We start from the raw sequence: 18,675 nt of genomic DNA on the forward strand, positions 1-18,675 counted from the left end.
AACCCTTTTTTTCCACAAGAAAGAGTGTGCTTATAAATCTTAACGCTTCTAAGAGGACCTCTATTATCGTTTCTTTCTGAAGCATGGAGGAGATATCCTCCTCTACTATTTTTTGTTGATCTAGAGAGAAAGGCATGTCTCTCGGGAAAGAGGTTTGCGTAAGTGTTTGTATAAAATCTATTATAAATCCCCTGACGGTGTTTAGAACCCAAGGGTCTTGAGTGATCAGTCTCCAATTCCGATAAAAATATTTGAGTCTGCTTCCCAGCTTTTGGGGGAAAAAAGAGGGAGGGGGAGAGGAGGAGTACTCACTTGGTGGGTTGCTGCTCTTGGATGGTCCGCGAGATCTAAATCCTCTGTTACGGGGTCCTCTCCCTCTCTGGAGGTAGAATTGGGGGATGTTGTACTGCTGGTATCCCCTGCGGTAGCCACAGCATCTTGCATAGGGCCTTTGATTGAAGTGGCCGGAAGAGAGGCCCCTTCTTCCGGCCCGGCCAAAAAGGTTGGGGTTGAACACTTTTCGCCTATTGTGTTGGGCCTTGTCCAAGGCCGTAAATGTCGATACATATTTTCCCAATGATTTAATAAGATCCTCCCCGAAAAGTAACCCTTTGGGGTTTTGTGAAGGCTCTCTGTCCACCATATCGCTGAGTTTAGGATTGATTTTTGTGAATACTACTCTTCGTCTCTCGGCATTGAGGCTTGCGTTGGCATTACCTAGTAGAATTAGAGCTCTCTGACTCCAGCCCCTGATTAGCTCAGTATTAAGTGGTGTGCCATTGATGTGGCTTTCCTCAGCAGAGTCTATGATTCTTGCTAGGGGTCCCAGGACGTCGAGAAGACGGTCTTGGCACCCCTTGAGGGATCTTTCCATCCCTTTCCTCGGATCCCGTCCGAGATTGAAAAGGAATTTAATCAGCTCCAGGTCCAGGTTAGGAGTGTGGCAGGTTTTGTCCTCAATAGATGGTCTTGAGCACTCGGCTCTAAGAATGTTCCGAGTGTCCCTCTCCAGGAGGTTCCATATCCATTTTCTGATGAACTTGGCAACATAGTCTTGCGGCCACCACTCGGAGCTTCTGGGGTGTTTGAGGTTTGATGGCGAAAACATTTCTTCCCCCAATGGGTCAAGGATATTGTCCATTGAGGATGATGGGAGTTCTTCCTCATGACTGTAGGATTCTTGGTCGTCCTCGTCTAAATCAAGGACGTATTTGTCAGGTATATCTGACGAGTTATCCTCATTGAACTCGTTATCTCCCATGTTGTAGTGAGCACTGTGATATTTCGTGCCGCGAGGGACACCCAGATGTTTCGTGCCACCAGGGACACCCAAATAAGTTGTGCCGCCAGGGTCACCCAGGGAGCTCGAGGTGTGGGGACCTCCATTATTAGTTGAGGTGCTAAGACCTCCCGGATTCGATGAGGTGCTAGGACCTCCCAAAATGCTCTTAGGGGTTATTTCATTAATGTTCTTAATTTTCTTTATTCTTTTACCCCTTATTTTGATGGTATCATCATTGATGAATTCAGTGAGCTCGTCCTCCTCGGTGGGCAGTGACCTTTTGGAGGACATGACCCGACTCAAGGTCTCCATCATACAGGACCTCATTTCTCTGTGTAGGATTTTTTTAAAGGCTTCTTTGTCTGTGTTAGGGGTCGGGCGGTAGCGTCTTCTGATTCAGAGTCAGACATGGCGCAAGTAGGGACCTTAAGATGAGGAATTGGACAATGTCACACTGTATAAATAAAATTCTCAGTATTCAAGTCTGAGCGTTAGACGGAGAAAGGCAAGCCACAGAAAGGGGGCAGTGCAGGGTGTACCTGCTTAGGGGTAGAGAAGATAAGGGAGGTCCCCTTTATAACTAATAGAGATGCCGAGTTAAAATGGGCTAGAAATGAGCCTTTTTTTAATGCAACAGTAATTAGTACTCAAAAACGGACTTGCGGTAAACTCACGATGGCAGTAGCTGATTGCGTTTTGTAGATCGAGCAACTGACGCTCGTGTGCAATCGCCTGTTACTATGGAGACTTCGGGCCTCCAGCTGATCGTCTAAGCGATCAGCTGGAGGCCACTTCCGAGAGCGGGGAAGAAAGGCTCCTGGCAACGGGAGGACGCGACAGCGACACCCCCGTTGCCAAGGAGCCATCCTCTAATCCCTCACAGGATGCAGGGCCGGGCTGGAGAGGGCGGCCTGCATCGGAAGGGGAGAGGCAGCTCCCTGCATTGAAATGGAGTCAAAATGTACTCGATGGTGGGGATCGGGCGAAACTGAGGTTATGATGAAGAAAGAGGTATTCACAAAAGGAGCATTTAAACAATGTAATAAATACGATAGTACCATAAATCGATAAGACGGCGAATACTTACGTCGATATGAGGGAAAGAGAGTGACATGGTAAAAAGGGTAAAACAATATAAGTTAGCAGAAGGAAGGGTGAGGGTGCCTACATTAGGGAAAGAACACAAAGGAGATCTCCATAAATTGGAGATCGCTATTGAGGCAGGAGTGAGGGGGGTGGGGGTGAGGTTAACCCAGATGAAAGGTACCAAGAAAGGATAGCATAAGGAGCATTATATTGAAGTAAAAATAAAGTCAACTTATCTGCTCGGAGCCACATTTAAAAGAGGCAGATTGTTGATTGCTCATGCCTTTTATGTGTTTCTAATGTTCTGTTTTGGAACCTTTTAATATAGTGATGTATGCGGCTGCTTGGACTACATTAAAAAAAATATGCATAATGTAGCCTCCGTTCTTGTAATGAAATCCATTCACTTATGAATCTTTCCAATGTTTATGTGAGGGATAGTGCTAGAATGGTGGTATTATCTGATATGATGTTTTAGAATACTGAATTTTGATCCGATATTGTATTGCTACATTTGCTCACCCCATGCTGACTGTTCAATTTCTATTGCCTTCAATGGGGAAAATTATTATCAAAGTCCCTCAATATTGGGGGGGGGGGGGGTGACACAGATCTTTTGGGTCTCTTCTAAGCATTTTGTCTCTTTATCAATTGATTTTATGCACATTTTGAACACAGTCTATTTTTCAGATTTTGCCCAGTGTTGCTTCTCTTTTAACCCGTCAACCGCGGCGCAAATTCTGCCGCGGTGCGGGAGTTAATGAGTGGGCGGGGCCGCGTCAGCCAATGGACGTGTGCAGCACTAGACAGGTAGTGCTCGCGACGGCCGTTGGGCAACGCGTGCACCGAATGGGTTAAATACTAAAAGCCTTCATGGCAATTGATTCTGAGCTTCACAACTGATTATTTGAGACTGCTACATTTTTGTCTTTCTGTATTACACTTTAATACTTTGATACATCTTCATGGTTTTCCAATGTATATATCTCAAACTCCCTTTTTTGGTAGTCTTTATTATGGACTGTATTTTGAAATGTTGTTTTGAATCTTGTCTCGATGGATACGTTGCCTCATCTATTCTTGAGGACAACATCATCCCGGCCTCACAATCGATGCTTCAATCAAAAATATTATCCAAAAGATAGCAGCTTTAAAGATTAAAGATAAGGTAATTGATCTACCCTAATATACCATTTCCTCCATTCTGCATCTCTCTGCATTCCCTGATTAAGTTTGGCCAGGGCCAAATTAGATTACTTGCAGTGTTCCAGACCTGCTCCAGGGCAAAGGAGCGTGAGTATTAGTAGGACAGGGTGGCAGTGGCACTTTGGTAGTGCATTGTGGGATTTGAAGTTGAGAGTGCAAATTTGTGATGATGATGGGAAACAGCTGGTTGTACAAAACACTATAATTATATATGGTAATCCAGAACAGCAATATGTACTTTCTGAGTCCATGCTGCCAGCTATTGCCAAGTTAATTCACGGCCAAACTCTTGTAGAGAGAGATGGTAAGGTTAGGGTTTTTAGAAAATATTGGCATGACTCGTTTTGAACAGTAGTCAAGATCTATGTCAAAGATGTTTTTTTACTTTTCAGAAATTCAATCAAGGAAAGCAAACATTAGTGACCATGAGTCACATAGGAATGTCTGAGAGACCATTCACCTGGTTGACAGGCAGATTTTACTATTATTATTAAGGGAGCCGATCCATAGATGCAGTATGTCTTCTTCAGTTGAGACAGACAGAAGTAAGCATTTCAAAATCAAGATCCTAAAGCTCCTGTGCACAGCTTAACAAATTGAGCAAATGTTCTACTGCTGTTACAGACCAGGGGATGTATTATGGTAAATGTGCATTTTCATTATTTGCGCCCGGCACATCTTTAAAAAAGTGCACCGGGTGCAAACAATGAAAATGTGCCCTATTACTATGAATGCACTGCCCTCAAGGCAGTCGCGAACTCGTGCTGCCCAAAGGCAGCGCATTCCTGGGAAAAATGGAGAGGCTGCTTAACAGCCGCTCCATGTTTTCACAGTGCAGGCGGCAACCCACCTGCACTTTTGAAGGGGATTAGAAATCAAGCGACAAAAATGAGACTGAAAATCCAACTGAAAAAAGGAGCCATTTGGGCTGAATCAGTGTGAAGAAGCAAAATATTGCACTGGAAGTCAGAGTCAATCAGAGAAGAGCCAGAGACAATTGAAGTAAATTCTTAGAACAGAGAAAATTAATCACCTGTACTTAAAAGAATGACAAGAAAGACCAAACAAAAAGTATGCATCACCTGTGAGGACTTCTTTAGCCTCAGTTTCCACCCATATTATGGAGTAGATGTGGAAGTCTGTTAATTAGTAAATTGCTGCCAGTTCATTTTTGAACTCAATAAAAAAAGAAGAGTTTAAAAAGGGTTTTGATAGATTTTGAGCTGAAAATATTAGGACCTTAGGTAGCCAAACAAAGATAGCAGAGCTCCCTGAATTCTATGGAGTGAGTTAATGAACTAAACATTTGAAGTAAATGAAGCTTGATTTCTTTTTTTATACCTTTTTAGAAGTTGGGCTTCTGTCTCATTTTTCATTTTTGCTTACTGTAAGGATAGCAAACTGCAGTCAATGGTGCTGCAAAAATATTTGTAAACTCAGCATTGGTACTGATGTTACTAATTTTAGTTGGCCTATTGACATGTTTGATTTTCCAGCTAATATCTCTTACCACCACAAGTTGAATTAATATCTGTATACAGTGATATGATAAACATGTAGTTAACACATAAGTATAGATTTATAGGTAATTATAGGGAGTCCTTATACTCAAATTTATTAGAGGAGTACACCAGTATACGAATGATAAGGATTGTTTTGTTTCTACATATTTACTATCCTCAGTGGGATAGGGTGAAACATTTGCAATTGCTACTCTCATATTGGCCTTACTGCAATGTTTTTATTAGTGTTTTTCATAATAGAGAATTTCTGTCTCCATATTGTTCAAAGCATCACTGAAAGAACTTCCTGAATCTATAGCCTTTGGGAATTGTTATCCTGTTGTAAGCACTTAACATTGATTGAACAACCTAACTTAACTATTAGCCAAAAATAAGTTTGTGTGTAGCTTAAGTGAAGAAAACTGTGAGTTTATTAAGGAGTATAATGAATGAAGGGTGGAAATTCAGAGGAAACTGGAAGAAAGCTAGGATGCAAACAAAAACCGAAGAGAAATTTAGGAATTTGAATGTACATCCGAGATTAAGAATGGAGCATGTGAAATGATGGTTGTTGTGTACGATGTGACAGAATTCTCAAAGCACTGGTTAATTATAATTAGCTGGAGAAAGTGAGTGGGAAAGAAGTTATAGTGTTGTTGATGAGCTGTATTTAGAGAAATGTATTAGGTTCGTGGTAAGAGTGCCTATTTTAACCTGCCTCGTAATTGGATAGGAAACGGTTATATTGCTGTGGTATTTCCATGGGTTTACTATGGGAATGAAATGAGTAATGCTGTTGGTTAGAAGAGATTGAAGCATGAGTTTGGACCGATTGTGTTTGATGTCCTCTGTGCATTGATTCTGCTTATTGGTGTGTGTTTGAACAATGTGAAAATGAATAGGTTATTGATTCCTGTAGATCACCTTCCTTCTAACCCTGCTAGTGTATTAACTAAAAGAACGAGGAACTAATATCCTTTAAGCAAAAGAGGGTGGAGTCTTTTTTGTTTTGTTCATTATGGAGAATTACGTTTTCAAAGATTAGTTGTGGTAAGTTATTGTGTGGTATCTGTACTACTTAGACCCCATGTCTAATTCAATTAAATTTCAGTCCACACTTAAAAAAAAAAGGGTATTTTCCAGATGGTAAACTTGCCTCCCACCCCTTTTTCCAACTGCATAGAAATAAAGCAAGCCAAAATGCCTGAGTTTTTTCTCAGAAATTCCTTCATGAGATACACATTTGTTCTGAGTAGGATACAAAGAAATTGATCCAGGCTGGAGAGATAAAGAACTCCCAAAGATATTGAAAACTTACTTACTTTTATACATATTCAGGTTTACAGTAAAATACTCTGCAAATTTAGCTATGCCGTTTTCATGCCTATTTGCATGGTACCAACTATTTGTTTTCCTAATAACTGAAAAGGAGATCCATGAAGAAGTCACAGGACCAGTTGCAAAATCTACAGAAGTGCCACAGTTTTGAAAAGTTGCCCCAACAATTTAGGAAACAATAAATCTTCCCGATCAATCACAAGAGTTGCCAAAAGGAAGACATTTTCCTTTTAAGGTTGCCCCCTTTGGACCCTTGTGAGAACAGGAAGTCTAAAATCCTCAAAAGAGAACATGAAGCAATTTAAACCTCTGTTAGTCACCAAGCCAGAAATGGCACCCATGGGTGTGTGTAGTTGATGGGTGAGAGACTACTGCACCATCAAAGTTCCTTTACTAGAGATGCATAATTGTTGCCCTTCCCTCTCTCAAACTCCTAAACCATGAGCTGAAGGATACAAGAAGAAATTAAGGTGGACTAGGCACTGATGGTAGTAACCAGACAGGATCTACCACAAGACATATGGGACATCTGAATCCTTTAAAGTATCATCAGCACAATGACCATCTTTTTCCTCTGAATCTTTGCTAGATATGGAGGAGATCTGGACAAAAGTCCAGATGGTGTGCGAGCTACAAATCAACCCATCCTTCAAGACCCCACATCAAGGAACCTTGCATAAAACTAAGACATAATACACAGCTACCTAGAAATGTAATTATCAATGCAGACACCATGGGATGATAGTCTGAAAACATGATCATATATTGCTATGTATTTCAGTGTTATTCTTTTAAATATCTTTATGAAGACGTGTGTAGTGATATATTTTATAATCAAATATGGATGTTGTTTGTTATTGATTTGAAGTATTATTTAGCCTCAAAAATGCTTACTAGGTTTCATGGCTCTAGTAGGTCCAGAAACCATTTTATTCAGAGTAGTACATTTACACATTTCTGTAAAGTGTAACTTCTTTTCCAGTATTGGCAGCTGGAAGAGGGATTTTAGGAGACCAATGAGTACAGTATTGTATTCATGAATCTTCTCTTCTCTTCAGGATGTCTTACGCTTCCTCTGGGAGACGAGCCTGCCACCCATTCATTGGCTACATTTTTAGATTTCATAGACTTGCACTGAGAGAAAACGATATAAACTGTCCTAAATTATGCCCCCAATTGACCCTTTCCTAGCTTCAGGTCTGGTCAGTGTGAATAACATCTGTTTTTTAATTATTTGCTGTGCATCTTACTATTTTGCATTAAACAGAAGTTAGACTTTGAGATTCCCAGCGTGTTGTGTTTTATTTTTAACAATAGGAAGATTCAACTAAGGAGGTCCACCTCCCAGGTGATAACTTTGACATGAACAAAAACGTCCTTGGCTATCAGCATGGCCTGGACCAGGGACATCTTAACCAGTACTGATTGGTACAGGGCATGGTACTGCTATTGTCTGCAAAAACTTGAATTTCCTTGTACTTGATATTTATTTGCAATGAACAGCAGAATAATTTTGCCCTGGAAACACCAAGGCATGCTTCCGCAATACGAGGTACACACATTGAAGGTACTGCAAAAAGAGAAAAGGGGCATCAATAACAAACAAAAAAGGACCAAAAGAATACATAACAACAGTTTTTGGAGTTCATCATGAGATGAGTGTTCCTGATGTTCTTCAATAAGGAACTTCTAATAGGCATAACATCAAAACCCTAAATACATGACAAGTGTCTCTGAAAGGTGTAGCCAGTGTCTGTCCTGTCCAGTAGCACTATAGCCAGAGTCCTTGTAGCACTACTGATGTACCCATGATTACCCAGCCTCCATGATTGTTACTAGGAGGTAGTCAGCAAGGGTATATAGAAAGTCATGACATGACCACATGGGAGACATCTTTCATCCACCAGCCTCAGTGCATGACCAACAATCAAGTTACTGTTGGGAACTTGTTGTATGTTCCTGTGCGTAAATATGTGTAATGTAAATGTGCATGTTGGCATAAATCTAACTTCTGACGAATATCGCTCCAATTTAATGTTGTTATCCCTCCAGCACATTCCATTCTTTGCTTTTTTAACATTGTTTGAACCAGACTCAATATGCACAGCAGTGTTCAAAGAAGAGCACCTCAAATAAAAGGAGCTGATTAACTTTGTGTCAATTGAAGTGTCGATTGAAGTGAAAAAATACAAGCAGTATATCAAAACGTTTCTTACTGACAATTTCAGGTGCACCTGATACTTCTTCACTCTCCAGAAATGATTAGTCTAGGGGCAAGAGTTTACCTTTATATGTTACCCATCTGGTGAGGTTGGCCTAACTCCAAACCACAGCATTTATCTGTGATGTCCCATATTTCATTTTTTTTCCGATCAATTTTGTTCACCCAAAGAACCCAGTGGTGTGACTTCTACTTGGATCCAATTTTCTCTATGATCTTTCCTCATCCTTAAGATTTGCTCCTGCATTCACCCGGAATGAGGCATCTTTCAGCCCATAACTGGTATGTATATTCAGGTCTTCTTACTTTCGTTGAATCTCCTCAACTTCAACAACAGCACCTGCATGCAGTATGGAATAAACACCTATTCAGATGTGAGAGTGAAAGGCTGATTTTCACAATCGTATTCGTATTAGTGTTTTCTAACACATATAAAGCATTTGTAAGCTGATTTATGCCATGTTAGGAGATTACAATCTTAAATTTCCTCCATTGCTTGAAGAAGACCACTGGAGTAGATCCCCTCCTTCGACTGAAACGTATTTGTCAGCACCTACAGTATCACGTAAACACTTACTATACTGTCAGCAAAACTTCTGACTACAGTGTATTAAATAAATAGGTGCTAACAATCAGAGGTCCATCCACCATGCCTGTGCAGGGCTGGCTTTAGGGCGGTGCGACCGGTGCGACCGCACCGGGCGCTGACTTTAGGTGGGGACATCGTGTTTGCAAGTTAATAATAGTTTTAAAAGCACCTTCTGCCAGCATTCTGGCCTCCAGCAGTTTTTAGCCGTCAATAAAAATGTCAAGATAACTCCGTGATTAATTTTCTTCCTACAGAAAGTTCGGAGGTTTGTCTAGTGGAAGCTTTGAGGGTAGCGCAGCTGGTTAATATGCCTACTGCAAAGAACCTGTAACAGCAGATCACAAAAAAACCTGTACCAGCAGATCACAAAGTGCATATAATTCAAATAGATCAGTAGGTCACTGCTTTTGTCTGAGATCCTTTTATTACTTGCAGTTAATAAGTTAACATCCTAGCATACAACAGTGAGCTATTAACTGTCATCAAAGAGTTGCATGCAACCTGCAAGGTATAGATGAGAGCGTTATGATTTTTCCCCCGTCTTTCATTATTCTAATGTTGGAAAAAGGATTAATTTGGATATAAATCAATTCTGATTATTAAAAAGAACCACCAACTATGATGTTATGTTTTAAATTCTGTGTTTGTGCTTCTCCAGACCAAGCGCTCTTAAACTATACTGTCTACCAGTGTGGATGACATGCAACTCCTACACCTTATAGTCCTCTGTCTTATGTAACATTTCCTATACACTGATTTGCACACCTATGATTGATTGTGTTTTGTGCGTGTGATGTAAAGTGGTATGACACCCTACACTGGTATAAGTGGCGCTATACAACTAATTTAATGCATCTGAGCGATGGAGAGGTTATGGAGACTTGAGGGGCACTGTTAAAGGGTGGTAGTTAGGGAATGCATGGCAGAGGTGGTCACCAGGGGGGCGCCAACAACCTTTATCGCACTGGGTGCCACCTGCGCTAAAGCTGGGCCTGTACCTGGGACTGGCATACTCAGAGCTGTTAGTGACAACACGTGATTTATTGATGCATAATGCTGAATAAATGCATCTCTGTATCAAAAACAACAGAATTATTGTGTGGATAGCGTTTACTGATTGTTTTTCAAATCATGCCATCGTCCGTTTCTTTATTAGGCTCAATAAAAAGTTCCTGCCCGGTATCACCTATTTCCTGCAATGATTAAAAATCCTATTAATTTAGATGATTTCCCTAACATAATATCTGGGTGCGCAGATGCACCAAAAGACTGACCACAATAAATGGGCGACTGAGAGGAGAGCAGACAGTAGTTCTTGGGACCAGGCAGTAGTCGGATGTGTTCTCAAATGGGATTTGTGTTGTTTGTATTTTTTGAAGCAGCACTAAGTTGCACATTAGCTTTTTGTGGCCATACTTTAATTTTACAATTCGACCTATGCTTTAATAGGTCACCTCCAAAATTTTCATTCCAGGGTTTCGAAGGCCTGCAAACGAACAGACCACCATTCCTGTGTTTGCATTCCCAAAATGGAAGCTGTTCTTTAAAGCAAATAGGGTCTCTTGAAGGAACCAGTGCTGCTTTAAAAAAAAAAAAAAAATCCCATTTGAGAGCACATCCAGCTACTGCCTGGTCCCTCTCAGTCGCCAACACCATTCCCTAAGAGGAAGCTGTCCAAATAAAACAGCTTTCCCTTTGGTGAAACTATTATCGCCACCTTTGAGGAGTCAGAAACTTTTCATTGATTTGCAACCATTGATATATAGCATTCCGAATTGCAATTGAGAGGGTAACACCCTTTTCATGCCCTTTTCTTAATTAATTGTGAAATGTATCTGCAAACCCAAGTCAAAATTGGCTTTCTGACTCACCGATTGGTTAGTACATAATGAAAATACATTTAGCGGTTGCTATCTCTGTGAGTTTGTCATTCGTAAGGTTCCTGAACACAAAATTGCTTTGTACACTTTGCCCTTTGTTTCTTTCAAACATTTTTAGTTTCATTGAAAGCTCTAATTTCGTTTGTCTATTCATGCTTACTTTCCAGTTAACAGGCTGTGATTGACACCTTTGCTACTGGCATGAGCCACATTGTATTGTTTTTGGGGTATTTAATGCAGTTTGTGGTAAGCATGCATATATCGTGACTATGATTTGTGCTTCTCACTATGCATCAAAGCAAAAATGTCAGTATCAAACAAAGGATAACAAGGTTCAGCTAAAGCTCCTTTGCTTGCTTTTATTACCTGTGTCACGTTAGGACTAAGAGGCATGAAACCACCCCTTCAGAGGATTGGCACATGCTTATCCCAATTATGTGACTTGTTAATGAGGAAACGATTGTATATTTGTTAATCTTGTGGCTCTAATTGCCACCTCTGTATTAGAATAATCCGCCTAGGCTCATCTGCACTCTAGCTCCACAGCAGAGGAGAGAGCTTTCGTGCGATGCTGTTTATTAGCGTCCTATGTTATTGACTAACTGTGATCACCATCTGAAATATACATCTCCTACAAAAATCATAAAGGTGCAATACTTATATGACTGAAGACTAAAAAAAAGAAAACAAACTATTTGGCATTAAAACAAGTGGATATGTTGTAAATACATATCGATTTGTGACAAAACAGTTCAGAGTCTAACAGTCTGCGTATCCCTTCTCCCTCGGGAGTCTACAGCGGTTCCTAGCTCCTATATTAAGATATTTGTATTTTCCATGCAGTGGGGTCAGTACATTGCATTCACCTTACCTGCTTTCATAGATGGCGGTGTCCAGCTGACGATGGACATTCTCTTGAAGTATCTATACACTTTGTTTTGAAGAAACCTCAGTTAACTCTACTTCGCAAACGATAGTTCAATGATTAATATAATTATAGGGATTTCTTTAGCCAGGAAGATTTTACCTTTACTCTAGTTTAAGCTAGGGCTAAACCTCTTAATCAAGTTTAGTATGTCTGGATGAAATTGCATAATTCCCTTTGCAGAAATTGCACAAAATGCCCACAAAATTATGTTTTATTAAGTGAAAGCTGGCTTTGAAATTTTGTACTATTATTTTGCACAAAATAAGTCCTTACATCCATTTTGTAAGGAAGGATGCATTTTAAGTCTAAAAAATAGAGTAAGAGAGTGTGTGGCGTGAACAACAGCCTATTGCGTTTGGGTAGTTCACGCTCTTCCCATGCTCCACAACAGAAATTATTCCCATACAATGGCATAATCTCAGGCATTTTGCATTACAGTTATAATGCAAAATGTCGAAAATCATGCAAGGTTAAACTGTCAGAAATTAAGTTTTGCCAGCTTCAAGTTATCAGAGGTGTGTAGATGTAACCACAGCACAAGCCCCAGATGTTCAGTCCTAGGTCTTTAACTGTGAGGCAGTGCTGATCTACATGGAGAGTGGTTATAGCACACAGATATAGCCCCTGTGAGTGAAAACAGGCAGACAAAATAATCAGTGTGTGGAGATTGAGTGATAAACCAAACAAGCATTGGCATAGCCAATAGGTCTCGCTTTTGGAACCTTCTAAGTATTAGTTATGCAGCACAATATCCTTGGCGCAACAACATGAACTGTTGCATGGTTAAATACTTATAAGGTCCCAAAGGTGAGACCTTTTGGCTATGCCAATGCTTATTCTCAATGTATGAAGTAGTATTTCTCTCTTTGTGGGTATGCACATCTGTCTAGATGTGTCAGTATGTCTATGTATGCATGTATAGGTCCATCTACGTGTAAATGGCATGTTAATCTCTGTGTGTACATTTTTGATGTTATTCAGATTTGTATAGCACACTGTCTTGATTTGCCCAGAAACACAGGATTTTGAGTCGATGCGGAGATTAGAACGTGGTTATCCAACAACAAAGTCGGCAACTCTGGCCATACGCCACATCTTCTTCCCTCATCATGTCAGTGAATAATTCCTTATAGTTCTGCAAAACATTTTATTTTTTAACATTGCACAGTGCCATATACAATTTAAAATCACCCTTGTTTTTCATTTCAAATATCGCAGCGGAGCATTAGCAACAACTCCTGAGGTGAAGAGGTAGGGGGCTTAAGGGAATGCTGTTGCACATTATCATCCCCCAACATTAATTTGAGAGCTGTTAGGTTTGGTGTATATTTAGGGGGTTACATTTGTGTTGTTTATTAATCCCTTATCGTGTTGCATCATTGTAATTGTATTTATATGGCGCTTACAACTCCTGACAAGGCATTCAAGCGCTTCATGACAAGGAGCATGCATTCTGAAAATCGAATCAGCACAATGTTGCATCAGTGCCCGGTAGTGCTCTTGAACTGACAAATGACAAAGTGCCATCAAATGACTCTCTCGCTCTCTGCGTCACCTGTAAACGAAACACGCAAAAAATATACAGTGCTTATCGCGTTATATGCAAAGGTTCAGTGTCTTACCTTTCTTCATATAGCTCTGAAGCGACAGTGTGAAGTGACTGATGGGAGTGGGGCCAAAAGAGGGGACTGGATTAAGAATGCAGCTGTTTCAGTGAAGAGTGAAAACAGAAGTTATGGGGCTTCACCTCTAAAGCTTGACAAGAGGAGCTAAACAAGCATTGAAAGCGTGCGTCATCGCGATCGCTCGGAAAGCGAAAGTGATCGCGATGACGCACGAGTTTTCAAAGTGCTGCTGAAGGCTAGCGGTTTGTGTGTGCACGGTCGCGTGAACGCAAGCGCTAGGCCAGCCAGCAGCACTTTGAAAACTCACATACAAAATGTCTCTCCGAGCCAGCGCATGCGCTGGGCTCAGCGAGACCTAAAAAGTGCTGTTTACAGCAATTCAAGGAGACAGGAGCCTCCTATCAGATAGTTGAGATTACACCACAAGCTTGGAACACTGTGCAACCTCTTCCTTGAGCTAAACATTGTGTTCTAGTGGACCTTAGGATTCACTAGCAGATTGACCGACAGTACGTGGCCTGCATTCCAAGGCCAACCCCAAAGTGGGCTAATGGAAGGCGCCTCTTCTCAATTGGCTTAATGGAAGCTGCATGGTGACTAATCTTGTACTTCAGGTCCTGCGCTCAGTCATATTACGTGTACAAGTGCGGGTCTGCCATGGAGGAGGTCAGGGGATTATGAGATGTTCCTTCTTAAACTGCTGCAGGCACTCCCCATACATGTCTTGCAGTGTGGGTGCGCTATTAGAGAAGCATGTCATGGAGGAGGAAAAGCCAGATTGGCAATATGGTTCAGTTTGTCTCAATGCTGGTAGGAGATTGGAAATGGTTGTGAGGAATACGAGCGAGTATGTGCATGTGTTTGAGTAGACAAAAGAGAGAGAGCGAGAGAGAAAAAGCAAGAGAGTATACTGTCCAACGAAAGATAAGAGGGTTACTCAATAAGCAGACCAAAGAGTGAAGAGAAGCATTAGGTTTACTCCATACACCTCAGTGACAGGATACCAACTGCCAATTCTGATGCATGCAGGCTTCTTAGTCTATATTCTATAATTTAATGACGGCAAGGTTTCACTGTTCTGGTCTATTCACAATGTTCTGGTATTTTCAACAGTGCAAGCGACATGGGTGACAGACAAATACCACACATCTCCTTTTTTTACAAAAGATATTTTGCTCAGATTCCCATCCCAGAAAGCATGGAAACACATAACAGTGAATAATGTATTTGAAAAAGAGAAGCAGAATATAAGAGTAAGATGAGGAAGGATTTTCATTCATGGTTTAAAAGAGTTACAATTAGACACGAGTATCACATTAGACATCCAAAGATAAGAGGAAGTTAACAATGTAATAACTGTCACTGTATTACTTGACTAAGTGATCTTTTATGAAACTCAGCAGAGTCACCCATCCTCTTGATCTGACTTGTACCGTAGTGTTTTTCCCTTTTGTATCACAGGACTGTCATTCATATGTCCATTCTCTGACCTTGCGTCACTGTTGTTTTTTTTTTTTGTTTTTTTTGAAAACCTTTATTTACACATCGAATATTTACATCATGGGCCTACAACCGCATGGGCCGGCCGCTAATGTAGAGAAAAGGGAGGAAGACAATAATACAGCAGTCATAAGAGCCGGAGCGAGCCGCACGCATAACGGCTGCAGCCGCCCACAGCTGAACATAGCACTACCGCAAGGTTTCTTATTAACTATTTGTAAAGAAAAACCACAAAAAGAAACTTATACCAGGCAAAAGAACTCCATTAACAGGGACTTGCTCTCACATGGGCGGGGGACAACAGCGACAACGCAGCCAATTACACAGTTATTCGTGTGAAAAAGGGGCAGGGGGGGCCGGGAGAGGATCGGTCATCAATCCCGCTAAGCGACCAGGAACATCAAAGTCAAGGGGACATCGTTACGTCTGGTGCGACCACCAAGGGGGGGGGCGCAGATATTCCCCCGATAGGAATTCCAGGGACCCCACATCTTACTCCATGCCCTAGGTTTGCCTCTCGCCACGTAAACCGTCTTCTCTCGGAACATGCACCAATCCATGTTTTCTTTCCATTTCGTAACTGTGGGGGGCCGACCGGACCCCCAGAGCTGCGCAATGTCCCTTTTAGCGATCATGTTGCCCAAAGTCACCCAGCGTTCTTGTGCCACATCGTAGTCAGTCGGTTCCCATACATTCAACACACATCGCCGAGCCTCAGGGAGCAGCGCCACACCCGTAACCTCCTCCATCACTGCATGTACACCAGTCCAGAAACGTATCACCCTCGGGCACTCCCACAGAATATGAAGAAAAGTACCAAGCAAGCCACAACCCCGCCGACATAAACCATCATCTGTGTAACCCATGCGAAGCAAGCGGGGACCGGTGACATAGACCCTATGTAGTATCTTCAACTGCACAAATCGAAGGCGAGCCAGTATAGCAACCTCCCTCGGTGAGGCTACGGCCGCGACCCAGTCCTCATCATCCAGCTCTAGGCCATCAGCGACCCAGACCTCTCGCAAATGTGTGAGGAGGTCCGCTCGAGTATTAATCAGTTTTTTGTAGATCAGGGAGATAGTACTATCTGGCAGGTAACCATCAAGCAAACGATCTTCCAACGGGGAGGCTTCGGGGATAGCTGCAGGACTCGGGAAAGCGGAAAGTAGCGCATGGCGCATCTGCGCATAACGAAAGAACTCCCTATCGCTCAGCTTATATTCCGTCTGAAGAGCTTCAAACGATTTAAAAGCGCCCTTCGTCCAAAGATCCCCCACACGACTAATTCCGATCAAATCCCACTTCTCAAAGCCTTTCGAACGCCATAAACCTCCCAACGCATCCGACGCATACAGTGGAGTCGCACGAGACAGACGGCCCGTCCATCCCGTAGCAGCGGTGGCGCAATGGCAGGCGCGCACCGCATTTTTCGTAGGACCGGTCAATTTAGTACTTCCCTTCGTAGAATAAAGCGCCCTATTGAAATCTCTGCCCGGCAACAGCAGCTTATCCATCTCGTACGCGGGGTTCACCGCCGGGCCTTATGTCCCATGATTCACCGCCACCAACTGGGACGCCCAATAATATCGTCTAATATCAGGGAGAGCTATGCCACCGTCATACCACGGTAGGGTCAGTTTAGCGAGAGCAATGCGCGGCCTCCCATCCCAAACTAGCTGCCTCTGTAAGCTCTCTACCTCACTAAAGTATCGGGCGGGCACCACGTCCAGCGTATTCTGCAATGCATACAGAAAGCGTGGAAGAGACATCATTTTGAATAAGGCTGCCCGGCCAAGCGGCGATAGCGGGAGCCTACGCCAACGAACTACATCGGCCCGCAGCCGCTGGAGCGGGGACAACAGATTCAGAGCATAACGGACCGCCGGATCGAGGGACACGTGGATACCTAGATATTTAAATCCAGAATGTGAAATCTGAATTGGACAGCCACGCGGGAGAAGAGGGGGGTCGCCAACCAGCACATAAACACAGGATTTCACCCAATTAATGACAAGCCCTGAATTGCGACCAAAGGAGTTCAGTACATCAAATAGCACTATCAACGATTTCCGCGGGGAGGTGAGATAGAGCACAATATCGTCTGCGTAGAGTGATACGCGATCCTCAAACGTCGGTGTCCACCGAATACCCGTCATGGAGGGTTCCCACCGGAGCCACGCCGCCAGGGGCTCCAACGCAAGAGCAAAAAGAAGCGGGGACAGGGGGCAACCCAGCCGCGTGCCCCTGCCAAGCAAAAAGGGGGCAGAGACTCTACCATTCACCACCACCTGCGCCAGTGGTTCCACGTATAACAACTTCACCCATCCAATGAACCCAGGTCCAAAACCAAACCTAGCCAGCGCCGCCCAGAGATACGGCCATTCCAGCGTGTCAAACGCCATCGTGGCGTCCAGTGACGCCAAAATGGCAGGCTCCCGAATAGAGTCAACTCTCGCGAGGACTCCATGGAGGCGCCGCAGGTTCAGCGCGGTGTTGCGATGCGGAATAAAACCAGACTGATCCGGATGTACCAGGTCACCGATGACTTTAATCAGACGATTAGCGAGCACTTTAGCGAGAATCTTAGGTTCAGCGTTTAGGAGTGAGATGGGCCTATAAGACGCACAGCAATCACGCGGCTTGCCCTCTTTATGGAGCACCACAATGGTCGCTAGACGTTGATCACGCGGTAGGGCGCCGGCCTCTCGGGATGCAAGAAACATCTCGCGGAGATGTGGTGCCAACCTATCTGGACGAAGCTTGTAAAGCTCGATCGGAAGGCCGTTAGGGCCGAGAGCCTTTCCTGAACGGACCGAGCGAATCGTCGATGCTATCTCATCGTTTGTAAGCGCCGCGTCCAGCAGTTCTTTATCATCGACCGAAAGGCACGGCAATGCAATATCTCGCAGCAATTGACAAGAGTCGTCTTCTGGCCTCTCCGAGACCGGAGAGTAGACGTCCCGCAAATGGTCCGCAAAGCAGCTCACAATCTCCCTCGGATCCGTAACACTCACACCATCAGCACGCACAATCACCGGGACCACACGACTCGCTCGCTCTCTCCTCTCCAGCCATGCAATCAACCTTCCAGCCTTGTCACCAACATCATACAAGCGCCCCTGTTGCTCCCTACTAGCGAGCTTGGCAGCATCCGTAACCAATGCCCTGTAATCCGCTTGTTTCAGGCAAAGGGTATGGAGTTTGTCCCGTGTGACCCCCCGCCCGAGATCTTCTTCCAAGTCAGTTATGTCCGACTCCAGGCGGACCACCTCCTCAGTTTTACGCCTCTTAGCATGGGAGATCAAAGATAGGGCCTGCCCACGGATGACCACCTTGAAAGCCTCCCACAACGTTACAGCCGATGAGACTGAACCCTGATTTTCCTCAAAATAACGGTCCAGAGACTTAACCAAAAGGGCACGAGTTGTGGGGTCATGAAAATACCAGGGATTAATCGGGGCCACCCTCCCCTCTGCCCCCATGGCCACATCTAAGTGAAGAAGGACCGGGGAGTGGTC

Source organism: Triturus cristatus, chromosome 1_1, assembly GCF_964204655.1.
Source record: "Triturus cristatus chromosome 1_1, aTriCri1.1, whole genome shotgun sequence".
In the NCBI taxonomy this organism is placed as follows: Eukaryota; Metazoa; Chordata; class Amphibia; order Caudata; family Salamandridae; genus Triturus; species Triturus cristatus.